Consider the following 23,137-nt stretch of genomic DNA (forward strand, 5'->3'; position numbering starts at 1 on the left):
CCTAATGCAAATGCATCTCTTGATTTTGTATCTGAATAAAATAGAAATATCGTCTAGTGTTAATTATTGGCACCATCATTGGAATATACTGAAGAGGAAAAGGCCATAGGATGACAAAGTGTGTGGCCTTGAGCCAAAAATCCAGGAATTAATGAGTCGTTTTGAGGAGGTTGAGGTTGAGAAGGGACTGGGGCGTCGAAGTAGAACACAAGCACTTGAATTTAACTTCAACTTTTTATTTATAAAAAAAAATATATAAAAATCGCAATTGTCTGGCAGATAAGGCAAAATTTAACAATAAAAATAACAATTAATTACAATGAAACTGTTTCTTGTCCACGATGAATAATCAATTAATGAGTTCATTGAAGTTTTTAATTAATTATTGGAATCTGGAATAAATTTAGTTTCATTTAAGTAACAGTTTATTTGAAAAAATTATTCTCGTTCTTTTTCTGAACTCTGCAAGACAATATTTTTGTTTCTTACACCTACCAATAATACAAATTTCGAAACTAATGATTAAATAAGCTAGCTAGGGGGACCCTCTCTTCCCAAAAAGGCATATTGTAATAGTGTAGATTTTTGAGGTAGTTACTGCTCTAATCAACGGCTAGTGGTAGGCCACATGGACCACATCAAGTTAACGTGTCGCAGAGCATACAACGAGACAACAGTATGCTACAATAAAACGTATCTTAGGAAATATTTCACATTCTTTTTATATTTATGTAGTAAAAAACATTATTAGAGTTCCAAAAAAACAAGGAAAGGCTATTTACAAAACTTGTGAACGCTAAAAGAGTAGATTAGACCCTCTGACTGGCCTAAGTGGATTGGTCAACTTCCATGTATTCTAATCTAAACTTGACATTTAGGTGAATTGCTCATACTTTACTTGGATTGGCCACAACCGAAGAGTCAAGCTTCTACATAAATGTAGAAAAGCTATTTATTCTTTTCGAGAGCTGGAACGTCTTAAGTAAAGTGTGCATTGTAAATAAATTTTTATAGCATATTTATTGCAAAATCTTTATATTTGTACATTTGCTTTGGAAGAGAGGGTTCACCTTGGGTCCGCTCTGATTATTGTATACCGGAAGTAATTTTTTTTTTTCGATTCAACCACTGAATAAATATTGTTACTATAATATTACATTTTTCTTAAGCCCAGCAAGACAGCAGTAAAACAATGGTATTCTAAATTACAAAGAAAGGTCTTGTGGCGAGCAGCTCATTTGATAAGGAAAAAATCCTGTAAAATGGTGTCTTAGGTTGAGGGATCAATAGGCCCAATAATTTTCACACAAGTAATGTCACGATAGTGCTTTTTTCCCGTACATATGAATGTACAAACAATCTCAATTTGAAAACTAAATTTAGAACATTTAATTTAATCTAAGACTGATTAGTATTACTATTTTAAAGCCTATCTGGGCGTATGGAATACGGCTGTGGGGTTCAACCAAACGCAGCAATCTCTTCAATCTACAATACTTCGACCTATAGTAAATGCTCCATTTTATGTCTTCAACCTGACTATACACACTGACCTTAATATTACTTCTGTCACACAAGTCGCTAAAACGCGATTCAGAAAACTTCATTTTAACCTGCAATCTCTTATAAATCCTCTGGCTCAAATTCTTTCTTCTTGTACTTTTCCTGATAACACGACAAGACGTCTTAAAAGACCTGTGATACCCTCTCAAGTGAAGAGTCTAGTGTTTTGGAGTGTTAACACGGGGTAACTTCTCCTCTCGTTTATATCTACCATTCACTTCTATCATTGTTACTTATAGCGCTGATTGTAGCACAAATAAATGCAAAAAAAAAATTAAAAAAATATATATGTATATATATATAATCACAAATGCTTTTATTTGCGTTCATATTTTGTAGGTTAGTGAAAGCAAGTAGTTTTCAGAAGAACAGACAGTTTTATAAATGAGATGCATGTCTGTTTTTCTTGGTCTCATCATCTTAACAGGAAAAATGCCAATGGAAAAAACTTAACATTTTCCAAGAATGTAGTCTTATAGCTGGTCAGATTCCTTGGAGGTTATTCCCCAAACGAATTCTTCATAAGTTGCCGTTTAATTTAAAAACATAATGCAAGCAATTTAGGGAACAAACTATATAAACTACACAATTGTAAAGCTCTTTCAAATAGAGCTTGGGTGTTATTCGTTACCAATATTTCACCATAACGCCCACAGAACAGAATGGTAAATTGTACGGTTTTAAATATAAAATCTAGTTTTCACTACCATTTCGCTCTGTTTAATTTTGTTTATAAATTGCAGCCTTTAACTTCCTAATCAGTAAATAGCAATATTTCTACAAAGAAAGATTCCCTTCCTTTATAATGTTTTAAACTATCTGACCATCTTCCAAAGAGAAAAAAAACTGGACTTCACTTCTCAGACATAAAAATATAACTGTGAAAGATGAAGAGAAACATAAATGAAAGCAACAGCTGAAGGTTTTAGGGCTAAAGTTATAATTTATTTCTTGAAATAATTCGATGGTAAAAGAAGGTCAAAGAAAACAATCGAAGTATAAAAGTGGAATCCAAGAGAATGTTCTTCTTGCAGTCAGGACACTAATTGGAAGCTGCTCTATAAGTCGGCATCAGACACTACAAACGACAGAAGATTAAAATGATAAAATTTTTTTTGCAAATTTTCATAACTTTAAAACTTGTAAAAAAAAGCTAATTCGTGCGTTAAAATACTATTTGGGTAGCCATCGTGTAAGTGGGTGGTTCTTTTTCTAGAAATAATTTCAAGTTTGGTGAGTTTTCTTGCCATTGTGTTTACTGAAGTAAGCAAGAAAATATAATAATGCAAAAAAGTAAAATAAAAGTAATATTATTAAGATATACTCGTAAATCTAAGGACAAAAGCGAAATTTTTTGAAGTAGGTAGTAGGAAATATAAAATAATACACATAAGAGCAAGTGATTAAATATGATCGTTTTTTGAAGTCACAAAATTGAAAAAGAGGAAAGAAAATCTTTACCTTCATAATGAGCAGAATCTCTTTGTTTAGAAACTTATTTATGTAGGAAGGAATGGCGTAGATCTTTTTTAGACACTTAAAAACATCGTATTGTTAGTTTTCTATTTTATTTCTCCACGCTTAGATAACTTGAGTTTCTTTTAAACGTCCAAGATGCAAAAATCTTAAACAAACATGTTTTTAGGATCTAAAATTTCCGTAATAATGCAGTGTGAGTATAAGTTAAAGAGCGTCACGTTGATGTTATTCCCTTAGAGAGGGGGAACGATCTATCCTAGTTGTGCAGTCCTACCTATCAAAGTATTTAAAGGCAGCCGAGAGAGAACTGTAAATGAGTCTGGAACGGAAATTAGATGTTTAATGTTTGTAATAAAATAATTTCAAATGGATCTCTCTAACAGCGAGGATTATCAAGAACAATGCCGTCTTCTGCCTTCTTCTCTAGGTAATTTGTAACTATTAATAGGAATTATTTGAAAATATTTTGAAAAACAAAGAGGTTCCATTAATTCGTGGGTAGCTCCACAGCTTAAGGAAGCAGAGAAATGCCAGTTTTTTCGTCATGCATTAAGTGTCCTACAGCGATTTAAGATGTGGTGAAAGATAGTTGACACTTTACAGTAAATAATTAATATTCGGACTAAAAACTTCACTTCCAAGACTATGATCCGGGTTCTCGAAAGCCCAAAGGCCAAACACGACTCCCTCTACTACTGAGATTTTCTACTTAAGGAGATATTACAAATATTCTTATTTTTATCGAAAAAAGCATCCTAGAATTTACTTAAAAAAATTCTAAGAAAATAATCGCGCTCTCATTATTATTATTATAGGTTTTAATTTTATATTTACATATATGTATATAAATTGTTGTATAGCAAGACTTGAATAAAGTTGAGGAACTTATAGACAAATCTGCTTGTGATGTAAATCACGTCGCAGGAATACGAGTAGGCTACTTAGAGTAAATATTAGTATTGACTGTTACACAGTCAGAAAGAACACAAATTAAATTTAAGATGGTACTCGTATTTAAGTTATATGGAATTAAAAAAAATAAAATAAAATAGCTTCTCAATTTCATTATAGCGCTGTTCCTCCCTATCTGCGCACCGGAACATTGAATTGATCAGACTTTTATTTTATTCTTGTCATTGATTGTTTAACATTTTGTTTCCAAATAATTTTATTACTTCATATCAAAGCAATCAACACACTTATCTCCTCTAAACAGTATACAAGAGCTGGAACTGAACACTTTCCCTTAATTTTCCATCAATAATACTTCTAGAAGAGGTTAGTCAAGATTCCCTCGTCAGAGCTATTTTTCTGTAATGTACGGTCCTTTATCTAAAAATAACTGAATAAGTTCGTAAAAATTAAATATGCCTCAAATATTCCGTGCCTGAACCTTGAAAACAGTAGAAGAGAACAAAATAGAAGTTGAAATAGAAAGTTCGAACCCATTTATACTGAATGAAAATCTCTTAACATAGAAGTTCATTTTCTTATTTTTTCAAAAAATAGAATTAAAATTTCAATTTAAATAAGCTACGATAAGCTGATCAAAAAGTTTATATCAAATCTTGATTGAATTTTTTTTTTTTTTTATCGATGAAATATATGACTTCATAACAGGCCTTCTGGAAAGATTCAGCATTTAAGAAGTGATTCATTTCTTTAGAAAGAGTTATCATTCAACAGCTTCATTTTATTCGTTTATTTCATTAAATATCTTTGGAATGCCTCTCACTTGCTATCTGACTTACATTGCGGAAAGTGGAACAATTAGTTTCCCGATAATTTGCTCTTTCTTTAGCCACTAACCCGACATCTGAATTTTAGAAGTATAAGATTCTTTTTTTTATCAGTTTTCCATGGCTCACCGTTTTCGATAAGGGTAGTTATTAAATCATGTATTATTATTATAATCTTCATTTCACTTAATATCTGACATGTTTCAAAATAAACTTTTTTTAATACAGTACAACAGAAATTCACATCTAAGTTACAATCTCATCACAATCTACTGATACAATACCTCTCTCCTAGACGTCTTAAAAGACACTAGTGGACTCGCGGTCTCCTCCTCTCTGAAGGCGAACTGGAAGTGAAGTATTTTTGAAGTGTTACCACTGGATAAATTCTCCACTCTATGTTGTACTCTATGCTTGCAACACAATAATGCGTTGATTGTAACTAAATAAACGATTAAAAATAATAAATAAATAAATAAAATAACAGTAATACATCAGTGTTCATCCAACAAACCAAGATATCGCTATCATGAAGTGACAGATTCTCTAAAAAAAGAAAAGACTGATCTTTCATTTTATCCATCACAAACGCTAACAACATACATTCTATCTTACTTACAATTCCTAGCTTACAACATTCTACATTTCAATTAAATATAAACATGTTTAAAAAACATAATTTAAGCCATAACATTGTGTGATAAATGAATTAACTTACAGATCCACCAATGTGACCTACTCACTGCTGGCATCTAGTGGCAATACTCTAAACTAACCTTGATAATTAAACAAAAAAATTATTATTTTGATTATTAGTTGTTGGGCACCTACAATCAAAATATACACATTGCCAACTCACTAACAATAAGAACTTGGTAATCAGTGATCACGTTGATGAAATTAGTTAGATGACAGACTTTAGATAATATCTCTTTACAGAGAAAAAGCCTCTTCTTTTGGAGGTTTACGAATTCGAACTGTACATTTCAATTACTATATTTAAAAATATATGCAGAAATTTAGAAGGGAGCCAATAACAATTAATATAAATAAACTAATTGAACCAGCAGAATGCATGCAGAACGAAACCAGAAAATATATAAAATAAATAAGTGAACTGTTAATTAAATAAGACATGGAATAAAATATAGAAAAAGAAACAAAGCAAATTGTGCTATATAGCCGACAACAGAAATAACTAAAACATTGCTTTTTTTACATTAATAATAATAAATTTTTTAATTTCTCTTTCTTCTCTCTAATTCGATTGTCTTATCTACCCAATGGTGTTTTTTTTTTTTTTTTTTTTTTTTTTTTTTTTTTTGGCGCACCAATGGTGTTAAAGGTTTTCCTAAAAAATCATCAGATTCTTTTCGGCCACTTTTAGTCATTAACTTTTCGGGGATGTGAGGGATTGGCCTACAGTCCCTTAGCGTAGTGGCGGGGCAGCCACACTTAGGTCACTTAAAGCTCTCCTAGAAGGATCGCTTCCTAAAAGGACGTTAGCCAGAGGTTGTGTACTATTTGGGCCCTTAGAGTGGTGTATATTTGTGGGTATATGTGCGTGTACTGTTCTGCTTCAGTGTGAATGGTGTACTGTAGGGTCGCTGCTCCCTAAGCGCCTGTATGCAATAGACACTCCTTGCGGGTTTCTTTTAATTACTACGACTCAAAATAAAGTTTCATAACTTTATTCCACATAATTCTGATATCATCTGATGTCTACGAACCAAAACCTACACTGACTGCCATTTCATCTTTCATTTCACTACCCTTCGGCCTCTTCTTCTATTCTGATCCTCAGAAAAGGTCAGAACTAGTCTTTGCCGACTTTTATAGCCAATTCGAGCCACATTATCTTCCCACTAGCACTTTAATCTAAGTGCTTCTCGTAGCAAATCCTGCATTTTTCAGAATTAGTTCCGGATCTCGGCATTCCTTCACCTTAACATTTTTTTTTTTTTACACTCAAACCAAATAAATAAAAGTAATGGTTCTCATACATTGCTCTTCATCAATTTTTTCTTGGAGTACTTTTTTTAAACTAATTGACTCACGTACTTGAGTAAATAGTCTACAATATGATCATGATCAACTGCAGATAAATATTCTGTGTTTGAGTAATTGACCTCCAAGTCCCATTCGCTACATGCTTGTAACCTTCAAAATCATGTATTTAAAGTCTTCCTGACTCTAATAATTACTTCTTCAACTGCAAACGTTTTTCCGGTACCCATGCCCATTTTTCCTCCCTTGCTACTTAAATAAATATACCCTTTAATAAAGTTACATTGGTTTGTTTAATTGGTCATTGTAGATTCTAACTGAAGTAGAGCTGCATTTCAAAGTGGTAAAAACTATTGCACTTTATAACTATCTATTTACTATTACTAAATGGTCAGCTGCTACTATTCTAGCTTTAATTCGGCTTCTAGAGATTCTCATCTAGTATTAAAGCTCTCAGGTATTTGTAACTTTTACAGCATCAGAAATTAGGTCCATTTATTTGCAAAACTTTCTCGCTCATTCCCTCAGTTCTTGAAGCTTCTTTTACTTCTGACTTGTTAGCGATAATTCTGAGGATAGTACATACTGCTGTCGTTGCAAACTCCTCAATAACGCCGGATAGAACGGATAAGGAGGTGCGCGCTGTGAGAACGAAGTCGGCACACGCCAAATGTTGAGTCATCCTATTTGGTTTTATCGCTTTTCACTGTGGTAGGTTGAACAAGGTGGCAATCAGTCACTCTGCTTTAGGCTACCACATATTTCTATTTATCACTCTAAAAATGAAATTTTTATATCGATTACTATTTTCCGTTATTTTTTGGTATTTTTCTATTTTGGAACATTTACGTATATTTAATCAGGGTACTCTTTTACGAATTTTCTCAGTTAATTAATGATTGTGATTGTATGTAAGAGTAACAAAACACAACATTGTCCTTGTCTCTGATTGTTCTAGTTAAACTAGAATAAATATCATTCAGCACTAATAGCAAATGTATAATTTACCTTTTAATAACAGAACTATTCACCAATCAAGGCAACTCTTTAAATACAATTCAAAATCATATATCTTTACATCTGAGCAGAAAAGGTTGACCTAAAAACATCTATTACAAGAACTTTCTCACGTTTGATATCAAATATTAAATATGAAAACAGATTCTTACATAGAGCCAAACTCAGAGTCACACTGATCGTAAAAAAAAAAATTGAAGGTTTACTACTTTAAAAAAATTAATTGTACGAATGAAGCGTAAATTAAGGAAAGTAAGGGATAATAAAGGGTAGAGAAATGGTTAATCAAAGAGATTAACTCAACAAACCCAAGTACATCAAATAACCTCAACTTTTACTGATCAGTGAGTGAATTAGAATGTTGAGTAATTAATGTTAATAGTTGTGAAGTTGTTAGGTACGAGGACGCCAAGAGTTTGAAGAAGTGGATGTCCTTTCTCCTCCGCAGATTATATATGTAATGCTCAGAGAGCATGGAGTGCAGATTTCAAAGCAAAAAACGAAAATTAATAAACTATTAAAAATTAACAAAATAGTAGGTAATGAGATTATATTGATGTTTAATTTTGACAAGGACCGTAAATCTGGACCCTATCTTTAGAAACCAAGGTTAACTATAAATTTTGCTATTCACAATGGTCAGACTCGTTTTGTTGTCATAAGCAGAGTAACAACCGGCAGTGCTTTGAGATGGACGTCACTTATGATTTTGACACGTTAAAAACCTAAGTAATTAAATAGACAACTTATATTAACATTATGTGAAAGGACTTCTTCACTTCACCTTGACCTGAAAATGGATAGTGATGCTGTACAATGCCCTCTCAGTAAACATTGAGGAAGTTTGAGGAGAGAACCTTGCTCCATATCTGGTCGATAATAAACTAAAAAAAATAAATTATTCAATTTGTATCAGTTTTTTGTTAAGGAAAGTACATACTTAATTTAAATATAAACGAGAATTACCAAGTTCTCTTTGACTTTTAAGGGATATTTGATCAATTATTTCATTTTTACCATCGATTTTCTCTCTAAGAGAGAGAGAGAAAGAGAAAAAAAGGTCTTTGATCATTTCGAAGTTAAAAAATACACAAGAAGAACACTTTCTACTACACAACCTCAACAAAGATACTTCAGAGTCCAGAACCCATTTAATATAACTTTTTTTGGCATAGATCAAAAGTTGATACAGCCTTTTCGATAAAAATCTTATTCATACTTTTGGTTCAAATCTATCTATCTATCTTTGTTTGTTTGTTTTTTTTTTTTTTTGAGGGAGAGAGAGCGAGAATTTTTTCATTTACACAAACACAAACCATCGCTAAAAACATATTGTCATTTTCAGAGATCCAGAATTTATTCTAGGGACCCAGAAACATATCATTTTTGGGGGAAAGTCGGAACATTTGAGAAGTACGTAATATTTTCTTTCTTTTTCCTTAAAAAATTGATCAATCAAAATTACCTTTCCAGAGTCACCTTCATTATCCAGAGATTTTTCATTAAATGTACTCAAATCTAGAATTTATTTTTTATTTTATTATTATTTTTTTAAATTAATTTAGAGGGAATTGTTGGAAAGCCAGACAATAATGCAATTAAAACATATATTATTTTGAGTAAATATTTAAATTATAGCAAGGTTAAGTAAAAGTATATTTTACTTTTACAACAAAACTGGTGAAATTTATGAAAGTGAAGAATAAGTGAAAATGTTAAAAGAGAAACTAAATTCTATTTCTTCAAATTGCATTAAATGGAAACATTTGTGAAAACTGAAATTTTACTTTCTCTACTTGAAATTAATAATATATTACACTATCAGTGGTGGTAGTTTTAGTCTAATGGTCTAAGTTCGTACTACTTAGTGGAAGATATAAAGTTCGAGTCCAGCGTGTGGCGCGTGCTCTTTATTTATTGGAAAAATGTTAAAAGTCAAGTGTGAGTTTCCATCTCAACGACCCCAAACTTGGTAGCTGGAGTTAAGCCTCAACTGAAGAAAATGGGAGATTATTTTTCACTTACATTGTACAGTAACAGGTCTTTAAAGAAGTTAGCTCCTTACGAAGCATCATGCTGATAAGGGAAGGTCATGCACGTTGCGGCATAGCCCTCCATTGTTCTTTGGGTGCGGCAGGGGCCAGCTGAGAGTCAAATACTGGAACAGGGAAAGAGTGAAGCTCAAAAAGTATTGTCGGCATTTTGCTTTCTCGCAGAGAATGCTAGAATAGAGTGGCGATCATTAACGAGGTAGCCCTACGTTGCAGAGTAGAGCTTAAATCAAACGTCCTGGTTATGTAAAGGTAGGATCAAATGGGAAGGAGCCAAAAGAGCATATTACAAGGCATTACCCAGATGAACAATGGATTCCTGCTTGAGAAAAAGCAGGACTAATGGTTTAATAGGTGAGAGTCCCATAATATCCCCGTTAAATATCTAAGTCAAAAATTATTTTTGATAAAATCAACCAAATTTTTTTATTTAACTGACCTAATTTATTCTTTACTCTATTAATTTATTATTATTTTATTTATTCTATACTCTTACGCACACATTTATTGGAAGATGCAGATCATTTCTACTGAATAAGCGAACATTCTCTCTAGATAGGGTGATAAGGACAAAAAGCCAATGAACTCAAAAAAGAATATTATAGAGATGAAATTCTCATATAAGACCTTAATTAGCAACGCAATAAATTAAAAAATGTTTATATAAAAACATATAATCTGTAATTTTATTTGTTTACTTCATTGAAAATTTATTAATGTATAGTCACAAGTTCCTGTCTTAATAAATTATAAGCTGTCCTTGAGTGAAGTTTCAAGATTTAGAAAAAACATAAATAAAATATAATCTAATCAAATAGTTTAATATTTCTTATTTGCACATTGATGGAATTTAAAGGTTGTGATAATGATATTTTACACAAAATATTAAAAAAGATTGTGTAGGAATATTTTGAATTTTTAGGTGTTAATTAGTTTTGTAGAATACAACAGAAATAAACTTAGTTCATTTAAAGCAATAATTTAAATTATGGCTTTCATTTTAAAAGAGAATTTTTTTAAAATATAAAATATATTCACAGAACATTTCAAATTTAATGTTAATTTTGTGAGTGCACCAATCTTACAATGCACTTTGGCACCTCTTCATGATGTGTGTGAAAACTAAATCATTTAGTCATTTGTTGAGAAGATATTGGAGTAAAGTAATGAATATATCTAACAGTCTCACAAGGTGTCGTCCTAGCCTCAACATCTAAGTGACTCAAGTGAAATGAATGACATAAACTTTGCTGAAGTCTAATTCTCGAAACCAAATTGATTAATCAATTGATGATGATGGTTAAAAATCCAAAACGGTTCAGTACTAAAAAAAAAAAAAAAAAAAAACAATTCAGCGATATATTCTCACATCAGACCTGGCCACATTTTCACAGTTAGTTTACGTTTAAAAATTAAATAATTTTACAGGAATGACACTTAAAGAAGGAGTTTAATAATGCGTCAAGACTCCAACAGGAAAGCTTCAGATGATACACTTTTCTTGTCTTTTTTCCAGTACATTCCAATAGCAGCGGAAGACAAACTTCTCCTTAAATTCATTGGCCGGAGATACTTTTAAATGAATCTTCGCTACTTTGGATGAATTTCTCTTGACGATTAACTGCCAAATACTAAGAATTTTATGGCTGTACGCTATTCCAATTTACACATTCCAACGAAATTCACAAAGAAATCTTTTGAAAGATCAAAAACAAAATTAATTGCTAGAAACGACGCCTGCAATCATTGTTTAACCAGAGAATATACGTTCATAACTTCTAGTATGTATTTTTTTTTTTGTCTTACTTTTTAAAATATTTTCTAGTTGATTATGTTATTTAAAAGTGTGTTGCGAATTACCTCAAACTTACTGAACAAACATTGAAAGAGCGGTTTGTATTTTAATTTCGCCTTTTATCATTACCACTATTCATTTAACCAAAGACCGTGGCTCTCATCTCGCCAAGTAGCTGGCAGAGAATTAAACAAATCATGTGATGGCGCAGTCAGGATTTTTTAAATTATAGATAATTTAATTCTTCCATGATAAAATTATTAACTAGACAGATAACATTCCAGAGAATCTTCAAATATTTTTTATTTAATAGTATTTAATTGACAGTAAATCCGGATTGCTAAATAAATAAATAATTTTATTATGAAATAAAAAACATTTATACAGCACAAGGCTTTTGTCCTACATGAGAAAATGCCTAAACTAATGGAAAGTAGGTACATATTCATTTATAAGTGAAGTTAGGTTTGTGATTCACTTCATGAAACATAATAAAAACTGCATCTTGACATAATGATATAATGGCATAATTATAGGCAATTGGTAATAGAGTTTAATAAATTGAAGTGCAATTTATCTTCGTTTACTGATTTACTTAGACCTTCTTGTTGATACTTTAGGCAAAGTATTATTTTGTATAAAGAGTGAATGCACTTTCACTGAATTGCGCCCATTTGTATTAGTTAATTATATAGAACCTTTCAACAACTTGAAGAGCTACATTAACGATATTTTTAAGTCTACTAGAATAACAGAAGTTATTATATTATACAACGAATGTTCATAAAATTCTGAACTTTAAAATAATTTTAGGACTTACTTACAGGTCTTTATCCATTTCAAACTAAACTCTACCTAAACGACTATACTTGTCTCAACGTTATTTCATTGCTAGAAACAGTTTCATTGCTAGAGAAGGCTTTTCAGGAATCGCTTTCAGTTCCTTCTGCATTTTTTTTTTTTGCATTTCTTCAACTGTTTCAAACTTTTTAGCTCTTCTAAGTGTTTTGAAAGAGTGGCCAAATCAATGGAGCGAGGGATTCGCACATCTAAAAAATCTGCAAAAAAAATAATAAAATAAAATTGCAAATTGACAACGCGAAATAAGTCTTACTTTGATAAAGCAACTATATATAAATCATTTCACTGAGATTCCGTGACGACTATCATTTGAGATGTTGTATTCTTCAGCACATACTATGACAGCAAGAAGTCTACTTCACAAACAGCCATGATATGTGGAAGATTTCCCTGACTAGGTTGGTGGGCATAAATGATACCCTTCTACTCACGATCCGGCCAAAGCAATAGTGCCGACATGTATGACCCAAGGATTCTTTCGCTGTAGTTCTCTTGTGGCATTTTTTATTTTCCAAAAACTCGTAACATCTATGAAAGGAAAACCATGTTGAAACATTGAAACAATCAATCCGTAAATAACAAATCACAGTATGAACTGAAATCGATTCCAGAAGAAGCTTCTACTTCAGTTTGCTGCCATGGAAACTTATTTGGTACAGGTGCATTCTTTAGGTGAATAGTTTGGAGGAGAGATTAAAAAAAAAAATCTTTATTAAAAAAATTAATTTTTTTTGTTATTTGATTTATGGTGGATACACAAATTCACACTCCTATTTGTAAAAAAAGAAAATACACTTTTTCGGATTTAGGTGATCTCAAAAGCGAGTAACCAACATATTACAATTTCTATAACTGATTGTTACATAAGAAGACTAATATAAACGGTGAAAGTGATAAATTAGCTTCATAAATCAAATAATTACAGTAGCAGGGTGATTATTAATCAAACGTCTAATTAAAAGTAATTGCCACTTAATTATTTTGCTTTTCTTATTATCTCTGCCGTAGTTGACTCATCGTACCAAAAATTGTCCCAGATTTTTCACTAATATAAATTTACTTGTTTAAAAATAAACTTTTATTCAAATTCTCGTTACAAATTAATGGTAGTAATGGATTAGATTAATAGCAGTATGGGCACTACTTACTGTACTTAGAATGATAAGGAAGATAGATATTTTTAACAGACATTCGTGACTTATAAAGTGTGAAATTATTAGTTTCAAAGAGGAAACGAATTTGTTGTAAATAAATCACTTCTGTCGGTCAGTAGTCTAATATTAAGATCTAGATTAATGCTGACAAAATGATATTTGCAGCATAAAACCAACGTTAAAAAGAACAACTTCATTGCTTAATTTAAGGTTCGCAAAATAAATTAACAAATCAAGGACTTGATGAATTTAATAATACTTCTTTTAAATTTAACTTTCTCTATTTAAACTAAGTAAGAGGAACTAGACGTAGCAATTGTTTCAATTTTTCGTTTTCGAATGTTTAAACAGTTTTGAGTCTGTTTTTTTTAAGTGAAAATTTATTAAATTGAAATCAACTAGTTTTTCGTACAAATTGAAGTTTTAAGAATATCTAATTACATTAACTTCAATAAGAGGGAATCGAATGGGTGTTCCAGATTTTTTTAAAAAAAATATCTGTACTTCCGAAATAAGTCAGTGTAGAACGACCATGAAAAAAAATCCTATGCAGACTTTAACAGGGGAGGTGAGAATTATCTGCCATACTTGCCTGCTTGCGATTCAAAGATTAGTTTGTGACAACCAGTTTTTGACTCTTTTAGACCGGAGAAGATGATACGCAAAAAAGATGATCGCGAAAACCTTGGACTAATTTTTATTTTAAAGGATGTGCACACATTGTGGCAGCTCTTTTGGTAAAGAGAATGTACCCAACCTGGGTCTAATCTTTATATCGCAGTCTCGAAATGGAGACTTCCCACACTTTTACAGCTAATAACCACTTCACTAAATCCAATTTGACTAAAATTCATAGTGATTCTACTGTTTTGCCCACTATCAATTATATAAGAAAATGTTTACCGCAGAGTAAAAATATTAGTGGCTGAATTATTTCTACCTTTTCCATCAGTTTCTCACACAACTTTTTGAAAAAAAGATTTTGTAATAGAAATTAAAGTAAAGCTGATTAATTATCTAATACATCTTCAGTTCAGACTGAAATTTCATGTTGCTGGAAATGTCATCTAGGCCTTGTGAAATGTCACGGCCTGCCTGGGCTAAATGAGTATTCCTAGATGAGATTACTGTTTATGACAACGAAAAAAAAAACAATGGGCAGAGAGGGCTGGTTATTAATTCCATTTCCAGTGGGCAGAATGCTGAAGGATGTTTGTATAAGCAATATTATAATGTTATCGATTAAACATAAATAAGTTACAAAACAATGCTGGTTTATTTCTGGTATAATAAATCTTATGCTCCAATTACTATGTATCTGAAATTACTAATTACCAGACAGTTCTGAAAAACAAGAATATCTTTTTTTTTCTACTATTTAATATAATATAGTAATGTGATTCAATCATTAGCTTGATTGTGCTAGCAAGGTAACATCAGAGAGTTAGAAAAATCAGAATAATAATGAATAAAACTGTCGAACATTCGCAGCTTTCTTTTTTGGAAATTCAAAAAATAAAAAAGAAGAAGAAAATTTAGTGAAGTTTACAAAAGATAGTCAATATTTTTAGGAGTTTTACAAAGTAGTAGCTTCTAGTGAGGAAGAATAAGCCATTAAAATAAATAAGTAAATAAAATACCAACATATCATTTACTTTTAACTACAGAATAGAAAGTTACTATTGGAAAAACAATGCGATAATAATGTCATACTAGTCGCTTTGCTAAATAAAGAGGATCACTTTGTGGAAATTTCCTTGATTTTTGCTACTTGTGCTATTTAATTTTGATTGAGCTAGGAGTTTCATCCAATCTTCAGAGATTGGTTTTTATTTTCTCAAGTTTTGTCACATAATAATGACTCAGTTTGGTGTCTAATTGTATCTTTGATTTATATAATTTTAAGGCTAGAGAATAACCTAAATTAAACACTATCTACGTGGATGATTTTCGATGCACCATGAAGTTTTGTATTTTCACACTACCCACGAGAGTTTTAAAATAGATTACATGAAGCACCTTACACCTTATAAATGCTTAGGGCTACATTGATACTAGCAGCTGAACTTAAATGTAAGTTTGAAGAATCAAGAACAAATATAAAACAAAAGAAAAAGAGAAACAAATAAATAAAAAGATTTTAAGACAATTGTACTCTCAAGATAGTTTGATTACTATTACTAGAGAGTAATAGAAGTCTAATGTTTATCTTTCCATTAAAAAATGATTTATTCACTCACCTATTAAGGCTAATACTCAAACTTCTTTTTCTACAACTAGACAATCTTATCTGTGGTCCAGAAGTTCCAACAGCTCTGACACTATCAGCCACCTCAAAATATCAAGTTTACACCTTATCGGTACCTGGAAAACTTTTAGCATGTAAAAAATTGACATGAAACACAAGAGTTTAGTTTGGGCTGTGAGCTGGGGAGGGAGAAGTTCAAAATTCTAATTTTCGATTACAGAGCTTGTTTGAAGTGTTTTAAAACAGAACTTTTCAAAATATAACGAAATTTGAATTTAGCTATTGGTGAAATGATTGAAATTTTACTTTTAATACTTATAATATTCTATTATTTAATGGGAATATTTTTGGTAATTTATGAATTTTAATAAAAGATATTTCAATTCAAGCAACAAAATTTGAACTTATAAAACAGATAAATCATTATTATGATTTCTAAAGCTTACCATATTTAACATCTTATAAATAATAAAATGACTTAAATTTGTAATAAAGTGCTGCAAACAGGAAAAACTTTTCTTAATTTTTCACATCCGGTAACGTACTTCAGTCTATTAAAAATTCTACAATCATTAATTACTTTAGAAACTCAGGGTCCATATCCTTGATTTGGTTAAAGATAGTAACAATACTTGGAAATTCTATTATGAACATCCTGTTAAAAGTTCCTACATCTACATTTTAGATTTTTAATAACTAATTAAGGATAAGTACATATTTTGATATTAAATGTGTTATATAAACAGATTTTTCTAAAGTTAACTGATTTAGGTTTACTGGACGTAAAATTCTTTATTTAGATAATATTATTAATTTATTAACATACTCGTATTTCTATAATAACAGGTTTTGACTGAGCCGTTAATGAGCGGTGGGAATATACAAAGGAAAATCAACTGAGACATAAAAGTTTAAAGTAAAGAAAAACTAAATCTCATAGTTACGTGATAGAACTTTTTTAGATTATTATTGGAAACAAAAAACCATAAATGGAAAATTTAGATTAGTTAAAGGGGGTTCGTTCCTACCAAAAAGTAAAATCTTACTAAAAAGTCTAACTAACATAAACTAACAAACCCGAATGTTGGGTTAAAATAATAATTTTTTATATTTCAATAATTTTAGTTAGTATAAAAATTAAAATTAATCCGGTTGCTTTTCCGATGGCTTTTCCATTTTAGTTTTACTGGAAATATCCGTTTCCCCCTGAGTACGAATAGTGGTTTTTAAAAAGTTATTTATTGGTTTACACGATCATTATTCCCAATTATGCGAAGTGAATATGCAGAAACTATAGTACTAATTGTTAATTACAGTTAAATAGGGGAGCTCAAGTAACAGTAAAAAGATAAAATATTGAATATGAAACAATTAAAAAAATAATAAGTTAGTATAAAATAGAAAAACATTTACTATAAAAAAAGTTTCCTATAAAGTTCCAGAAAATTTTTTATATTGCAGCGATCACCACTCATAAATTAAAATTGCAACTTTTCATTTAAGTGAAGTTGGAATAATGTTGTAATGAAGGTCGGGTCTGAAGTTGAGACTTGAGCTTTTAGAAGTTATTTTTCTTTCAATTCCACAACAACACTAGTTATTTTATGTAATTGAGTTTTATAGCAGCATGTATTTTCTTTTAAACCTATGTCGTACTGAATATTGAAATATACTAACAATTTATTATTATTCTTGTTATTCTTTTTCTTATTATTATTCTTGTTATTCTTTTTCTTATTATTATTCTTGTTATTCTTTTTCTTATTATTATTCTTGTTATTCTTTTTCTTATTATTATTCTTGTTATTCTTTTTCTTATTATTATTCTTGTTATTATTATTATGATCATTATTATTAACATGCATTTAGATTCCAAGCCGACAGAACAAACATCTCTCATTAATGTGACTTTCTCAACCGACCAATTGTACAGGAATCATTCTTTTATCTCACTAATAAATAATGTTTTATCATAATTTACTCAGTTTTTCACCACTAGCCATTTTGTACTTAAAATGATAACTTTTAAAAATACAAGCAAAATTCAATGTGCCTCTACCACCGATTAAGCACCTCGAAATGCAAAAAAAGAAGGTATTTTTCAGAGTGGCCTGTATATTTTTAAAGAGTTTTATTTATTTTTCTTAAATGAATTTAAAATAAACATTCAACCTTTTGCAAAGTTGTTGGTCTACTTTGTCCGGAGTTCCGGTCTTTACCACTTTCACGAGGATAACCAATTCGAGGGCTAACTGTACTGTTGGTGTTGCATACATAGGGCACTAAAATAACTTTTTGTTATTGCCTTTTTAACCAGGCTCCTATAATTTTTTTTACCAAATCCAGACTATGACATAATACATCCAGCCACTTATGTAAACCAGCCATCTGAAAGTATCTTTGACAAAATGTCAAAAAAAAAAAATAAATAAGTAAAAAAATAAAATGAAAATTACAATCTACATATATTACCTATATTCTCTAATCTTTATTGTCTAGAAATTCCGAGGACAATCTCATAAAGCACATATTATTGTACATTGTTTCCTATAAAATGTCATTAACCTCCTGACCTGTTGTATCCCACATAATGTGCATGTGAACAACACATTCCAGAAAAAATTTTATTTTACTACTTTTTTTTTAAAAGTGAAAGTATTAAAATTCAATGAATCCTTATTTTTTCATTCGCAATATATTTATACATCATTATTTGAATGGAGTGTTTTAATTAATCAAGGACATTAGCTCTATTTGACAAGATTTCTAATTAGATTCACCTAAAAGCCATAACTAATTTTTTTTTGTAATTCCCCAATTTATCCTTTGCTTTTATCGCTGTGTATTCAACTTAGTTTTGCTTTTGTAAGTCTACTGTTTGCATTATGAACAGTTATTAGAAACTGTCTTCCTTATTAGAAAAAAATCATTTATTATTGAACTTCTAATAAGGAAGTAGTACATACTTCTATTTCTTATACAGCATGCATTCATTCATCTGTCATTGATATAAAGACAAATTAATTAAATTTTAAGAGCCTAAGGAACTTTCAGAACAAATAAAAAAATCACTTCTACGCTGCATTAAAGAGTAACCTCTAGGTGAACTACTATATAGGGTGTACACGGAGAAGAGGTCGAAACTTCGGGAGGTGATTCAGCAGCTCAAATGCAACAATTCTATTCACTCTGGCCCGATTCTCAATAGTGTCTAAGATATTTCCATTTTTAACTTTTCCATCTATTTCGCGTTAATGCAGTTAAAAATTTTTTTAACAAAAATCATCTAGTACGAATTTTTTACACATTAAAGTAAACAATTTCATTGTTTACAAGAAACGTTTTGAGGCTCTGGGATAAGCTGATTTAAAGGAAATTTAATGCTCTTTGTTTGGAATAAGCAGATTTGTTGTAGGATAAAGAATAGTAAAGTTGAGGCCGTTTTTATGGTGGAAAAAGCAAATATCGGCTGAAAAGTTAAAAATGCTTGGACACTGTTGAGAATTGGGACAAAGTGAATAGAATATTTTATATTGCATTTGAGATGCTGAATCACCTCCCGAAGTTTCGACCTCACCTCCATCTACAACCTGTATAATTAAGTACTGAAGAAAAACGATTCAAATAAAACTTTGAACCATTTTGATTCAACAGTCTGTAGATGTAGAATCTACCGTTATTCGATATCGGGAAGACATCATTCTCAATTCGAGAAACATATTAGCGATTAAACATTTTCGACAAAAACTTAAGTGAATCAAATGTGGCCAAATAAGTACATAGTGCAAAACTTAGTAGGCTAACTGTTGCAAAAAAACAATAGAAGCTCTTTTGTGATTACAAGAACCTGTGGGAAAACCGTACGGGGTCTGCGAAGAGGTAATATGGCCAAAAAATCAACCACAGAACGCCAAGGAAGTTCTTGCTAGAGTGCGGAGATCGGTTCTGCTAATTATAAGGGTCTCCAAAAGTACTACTAGAGCTCCCAGTGACGTGTAGTACATTGAAAGAACTCTAGATTATTAATCTAACAGATCTATCTAATCTGTACTCACAGACGAAAACCAGAGAGAAGGGACTTTTACATCTTCTCAGACAGCCATGCTGCATAAAAGCATTGCCATCTTTCATAACCACCATATACCCTTCTAAAAGAGCAGACATTCTTCGTGATACGGCCTTCACGGTGCATTAATGATGTCAGGTCATGCTGCCATCACTTTCTGCGCTTATTTGCTAGGAAAGGGGCTGCCAGATCTTTTATTGTTCTAGAGTCTGTTGTTCTAAGAGCATGGAGCGAATATCTCCATAGCAATAGCTTTAGAGATCGCGTACTGCTGAAAAACAGCCCTAGACAATAAACATGGTGGTAAGAGACGAAAAGCTTGGTAATAACAGAACTAAGGAGAACCTTTTACTAAGAACGTTTGGTGACTGGCACGGTTTCTTCAGTATCCCCCTTACTGAGTTGTGGTAATTGGCCCCAGTTACATAAATCCTATTCCTAAAATGTAATATATTCCTGAGAGGAAGGAAACTGCCTCACACATCCTGTTTGATTGAGTTGCAATCACAAATATTGTGCTCTTTGAGAACAAAAACGATAACATAATAAAAGTAGCTGGTAGAAAAAACCTGTTCTTTACTTTGTTCACTCACAAAACTGGTAAACCGCTATTTGGATGCCCTGAGTTGGAAACAGGATTCATTCCATCTTTCAACCTAATCTAATCGAGGAATAGCATGAGCCGATATAAAGTTGGAGTGATCTACGATTATTATTTTTTCCAAACGCAGAAACATTCTTCCGAAACCATTTCTTACTACCTATCTAATGTAGGAATTTAACCAAGTGAAGCCAGAGATATAAATAAAAAACAAGAAAAGAAAACGAAAATAGTTAAAAAATGATAACAAAATAAAAGTGACAGCAGCTGCTATTTTCGAGTATTGAATTAATCAATCAGATCCTTTTCAAAACTGTTTTACTACTGAAATATTCAAATTCCAACACTTTGATTTAAAAACATCTTTATTTGATGAAAAATTAGTATTAGAACAACGTTGGCACATTTTAACGGTGATGAGTAAAATAAAAAGGCTGGTGTATAACAGAACAATGTATAGAACAAAATTCTGTTATCAGAGAGGTTGCTATTGTACTGAAAGTTCAAACATGAATGTGGGATTCAAACAATAGCTGACAATGTTCCATATTCTGACGTAAAAAGAGACTAGAGACTACTGTGCAAATGAAAAGAAAAGCTGGAAATGGAACACTGTTGAAATTTTAATATTTTAGTTATTTTCTTTTTTCGATTATAGACTCATCAAAGAAAAAACTCACACGAGTTTCGAAAAAATTGTTTGTCAATGTCAAGAGATATTTAATAAAATATTTATTAAAAATAATATCTTACTTTTAATGCGTTTTCAAATATTCGAGAGCAAAATCAGTACTCTTTAAGCAAGTTTGGTGTTTGGTGAATCCTTCAAATTACAAAGCATTACCTACATACAATCAAAAGAAAAACCACAACTGCAAGTTGAAAAACTACTGAGTAAAACAGTACATTAATCAAGTTAAAATTTTCCAAAGCATAAACGGAACTACACAAATAGGAAGATATTAATCATTTCTGTATTTCAAGTGAATCCGTCTCACATCTCGTTGGTTTCCAGCTGGTTACATAACTAGGAAACTAGTGGCAAGTTTGATTTAAAATTGCCAACGGAAACACAAATTACTTTCTGAAAACACTGTATTGCTCTTAGTCATTTGCTTCCGCTTGTAAGTTTTTTTTTTCAGAGTTTTAAGACACGAACATCTGCCTTCAAGTAAATTCATTTACCTAGGAAGTATGTGAGCGATTTTTAACTGATTTTAATAGAGTTTAAAATCTAATTGAGTAACTTAGAAGACAAAATTGTTGCAGTCCTCAAATTTTGTTGGATAAGTTTATTGTTAGAACTTTCAGTAGATGGTACTGGATTAGTCGAATACAAGCAATTTATTTAAAATTCACTGTAGAGGAAATATTATATCACAGCTGCAACAAACGTCTTTACTACATTTTTAAAACTAATAGTGAAGTAATTGTGAAACCTGCTGTTTGCTTGGTTCACCGTTATTGCTATTTGCTATTTGATTTAAAAAGTGAAACGGGCATCATTAAAGGAATATTTCTTCATTCATATAAAAAGAAACATATACGGTCTAAACTTTCATAGAATATAGACGTAGTCTATTTAAGGCCCTACAGCAGTCTGCGACAGAAGAAGGACCTGTTTGACACCCTTAAATCAAATAAATAAATGAAAACCAAATAAAACCATGAGGCTTATACTTTAACCAAAATTAAATATTTTAAATATAATAATATTAATTGAAAATTTAGAAATTAATAGTTAAATTCAGGTATTAAAAGAAATCTATATTGTCAAGCTTCTTTGCAAAATTTGATCAGAATTACCCAATTCTTCCCATCCAAATATTCAATAAATTCATCAAAATTTATATTACGCTTTTTAAAAATACTTGACGTATCTCAATCAGTCTAGGGCAGATTGCTATAAAATGGAACACAGTTTCTTTGACTCTCAGATTACAGAGAGAGTACAATTTTAATCTTTAGTAAAAGAATAACCATTTAAATACATCAGCTCGCCTCTGGTCCTGTTTACTGTGTTGCAATCGTTTGTAAGACCTCAAAACACTTGGAGACGAAAACGACTTAAAGAGAAAATAGCTAAAGCTCATTAAAGAGTACGTTTTTCTAACTGGACCTAAAAACATTTGAACATAATAAACTTCATTTCATCGCGGACACACCCCATGAATGAATCTACTGTATGAATGTGCTCGACCACAAGGCTGTAAAATAATCTATTTGATGTTTTACGTTCTATAAACTGCAATTCCAGTGGGTGTGTTACTTGAAAAGGTTAATTGTGTTCACTAGGGCAGTAAGTTTTTCTTTAACTTACGGACATCTTATGATTAACCAGTTACTTTCAGTAACCAGTTACTTTTTCAGCGGTAAATTCAACTCTTTTACTACTTGCCCACTTTCTCTTTCTCTGGTTTAGTTTTTTCTCACAACAAAATTCATACCTCCAGAAAAAAATAAATCAATCCAAAGAGTTGGACTGAATATACAAATTTCATTAGCATAGTTTACAGTTACAAATTTCTTGAAATCATTAAGTCCAGACAATCAAGT

At 31.1% G+C, this 23,137-nt stretch overlaps 1 long non-coding RNA gene across 5 annotated transcripts; it reads right to left on the reverse strand.

Annotated features, from left to right (window-relative positions):
- Window positions 1-9,560: 9,560 nt before the first annotated feature.
- On the reverse strand, window positions 9,561-21,598 carry LOC141454618 (uncharacterized). 5 transcript variants are annotated; one of them, XR_012458839.1, is made up of 4 exons: window positions 21,335-21,598; window positions 15,907-16,030; window positions 12,476-13,040; window positions 9,561-11,180 (listed from the first exon to the last, which is right to left on the reverse strand). It is a non-coding gene; the product is annotated as an uncharacterized lncRNA (long non-coding RNA). The 5 variants fall into 5 exon arrangements; XR_012458843.1 differs by having other exon boundaries at window positions 12,472-13,040; XR_012458845.1 differs by lacking the exon at window positions 9,561-11,180 and having other exon boundaries at window positions 11,937-12,709; window positions 12,799-13,040.
- Window positions 21,599-23,137: the final 1,539 nt, after the last annotated feature.

Source organism: Rhodnius prolixus, unplaced genomic scaffold, assembly GCF_049639745.1.
Source record: "Rhodnius prolixus isolate KJV_2025 unplaced genomic scaffold, Rpr scaffold_1, whole genome shotgun sequence".
Lineage (NCBI taxonomy): Eukaryota > Metazoa > Arthropoda > Insecta > Hemiptera > Reduviidae > Rhodnius > Rhodnius prolixus.